At 50.2% G+C, this 2,692-nt stretch overlaps 1 pseudogene; it reads left to right on the top strand.

Moving 5' to 3' along the window:
• Positions 1–1,543: 1,543 nt before the first annotated feature.
• On the top strand, positions 1,544–2,128 carry LOC133756397 (large ribosomal subunit protein uL6-like; annotated as a pseudogene).
• The last annotated feature ends 564 nt before the right edge of the window (positions 2,129–2,692 follow it).

Here is a 2,692-nt window from a genome sequence, read left to right on the forward strand (position 1 = left end):
TAGAGTGGGCCCACACAAGGCATAGTTCTTCCTATGGGCATACTTACTACGTGGGTGGTGAGAGCCAGCAGACCCGCTAGTGCCAGAGAGAGCTCCGGTATGCCAGCATCCTGTGGCATCTCAGGCATCTCCTTAGCCGAGGCACAGTACGGAACCCCAGGGTTCTGGTGTGAAGTGGTTCTGTCTGCATCAAAGATCTACTTGCAATTCAAAAGGTAGCTCCTAATCTGCAGCTGGCCCTGATGGAGACTGAGTGTCCACTGTGGAGTATCCCGGGATTGTGCACCATCAGCTGCCCATGAAGGACAGGGCACCACCGCAGACAAGCAGCAGGGCTTGCAAGTCTCCGCAGCGGCCCATCCTTTAATGGCAACAAAGTTGGCTCTCAGCCTGTGTGAATGGCACAAGTAAGGGCACACACAGGTAGGTGGTGTGGCCACATTATCTCCCTTGTGGTGGTGCCTGTGCCTCATGACATAGTTACATGAGCTTAAAAAGTAAATTTCTTGGCCGGTGCCATGGCTCAATAGGCTAATCCTCCGGGGCGCTGGATTCTGTCCCAGTTGCTCCTCTTCCAGTCCAGCTCTCTGCTATGGCCCAGGAGGGCAGTGGAAGATGGCCCAAGTCCTTGGGTCCTGCACCTGCATGGGAGACCAGGAGAATTACCTGGCTCCTGGCTACAGATCAGTGTGGTGCACCGGCTGCCGCGGCCACTGGGGGGTGAACCAACGGAAAAAGGAAGACCTTTCTCTGTGTCTCTCTCTCTCTCACTGTCCACTCTGCCTGTCAAAAAAATTTTTAAAAAAAGTAAATTTCTTGAGATACAGTGCAGGGGTGGGGGGATCTTTCTGCTGAACAGGGACACGAATCCTGTTCATATCCTCTTGGGCAGCTTGAATCCTCCTGGACAGCAGTTTGTGTGAAGAAGTGACCCGAGGGAAGATCCCTTGAGCGCTGAGGAACTGTTTGGTTCAGAGGTCCAGAACTACCAGATTTAAAGATCAGGGACAGCAGTTTGGGGAAGAACATATCGGAGGAGCCTGGGTAGTGGGCACAGTGTTTTGAGTCTTTGAGTCAATGCCAGCAACTCAACCACTCAGGCGCTAAAAGGCATCTAAGAAGATATAAGAGCAAGCACATGGGTGTGGGATCCATCATCCCTCCCCCATGTCACATCGCTCAGAAACTGCTGATAGAATGTTGGATGGCTTGCTAAGGCATGGCTGAGGCAGGAGCTTGGCATAGCTCAGGTGTCCTGTGGAACTGAAACAGAGCATGGTCATTTGAGATATGACATACGCTTCCAACCATTGTATGGTACATAGTCACTCCTAGGGGCCCACAGAGATATCCATATTGCTGTCTCTGCAACTCTAAAATCATCTTGCTGAGAGCTTTTGATTTCCAGGAGATGGTACCCGGAGTCCACCGTAAGAATTACATTGAACCCTTTAAACCTAAAGCAGTGGGTGCCACTCGGTTGTTTTTGGCCTCCCCTTGCTAATACACAAGGAGGCAGCTCTTTGCCACATCTATGGTGAGAATGAAGGCCATTCTCAGCACTCAGACGGTCGACATCCCAGAAAATGTCGACATCAGTCTGAAGGGGCGCACAGTCGTTGTGAAGGGGCCCAGAGGAACCCTGCGGAGGGACTTCAATCACATCAATGTGGAACTCAGTCTCCTGGAAAAGAAAAAGAAGAGGCTCCGGGTTCACAAATGGTGGGGAAATAGAAAGGAACCGGCAGCTGTTCGCAGGATCTGCAGTCATGTACAGAATATGATCAAGGGGGTCACACTGGGCTTCCGTTACAAGATGAGGTCATTGTATGCTCACTTCCCCATCAACGTGGTTATTCAACAGAACGGGTCTCTTGTTGAAATCTGAAATTTCTCGGGTGAAAAGTACATCCGAAGGGTTCGGATGAGACCAGGTGTTGCCTGTTCAGTGTCTCAAGTCCAGAAAGATGAGTTAGTGCTTGAAGGAAATGACATTGACCTTGTTTCAAATTCAGCTGCTTTGATTCAGCAGGCAACATCAGTTAAAAATAAAGGTATCAGAAAATTTTTGGATGGGATCTATGTCTCTGAGAAAGGAACAGTTCAGCAGGCTATGCATAAGACCTAAAAGTTGTCCAGCTGCAGCAACAAGAACCCAGATGTGTCTTGTGCTATTTTAATAATGCAATAAAAGATCTATTGATTTGAGAAAAACACACAAGAAGGCAGAGGAATACATTCTCATAGTGGTGGACATACACAACCTTGATTATTGTGAGAATCGAGTGTCGGGTGAAGGAAGGAAAATGTCGAGAACTCAGCAATGGCCTTTTGTGCTTCTGGGTGTGGTGATCAGTGCCAGGGGTCAGCTGTGGCAGCCTGGCAGGACTAAGACACAACCACCAGTGACAGCCCTCCCGAGGGTCAGCACACGCAGCCCCAGATGGCAGGAGCGCTGAGCAGCAGGAGGGGGGTTGGGCGTGGGTGGTGGAAGAGGGAGCTCACGTATCTTGGGATCAACTGGAGCAGCAGGTGCCGACTTGTCCGGTTAATCTTCCCACTGAAGGTTGCTTGGTGTTTAAAGCCGCTGTGTCTACCCCTCTCCCAGGAAGAAGCTGTTACCTGACAAAGTGCAATGGACAGGGAACAGAAATTGGCCAGAGCAGTGCTTCCTGCATATGTTCCAGACAGT

The sequence above is a fragment of the Lepus europaeus genome, chromosome 3 (assembly GCF_033115175.1).
Source record: "Lepus europaeus isolate LE1 chromosome 3, mLepTim1.pri, whole genome shotgun sequence".
In the NCBI taxonomy this organism is placed as follows: Eukaryota; Metazoa; Chordata; class Mammalia; order Lagomorpha; family Leporidae; genus Lepus; species Lepus europaeus.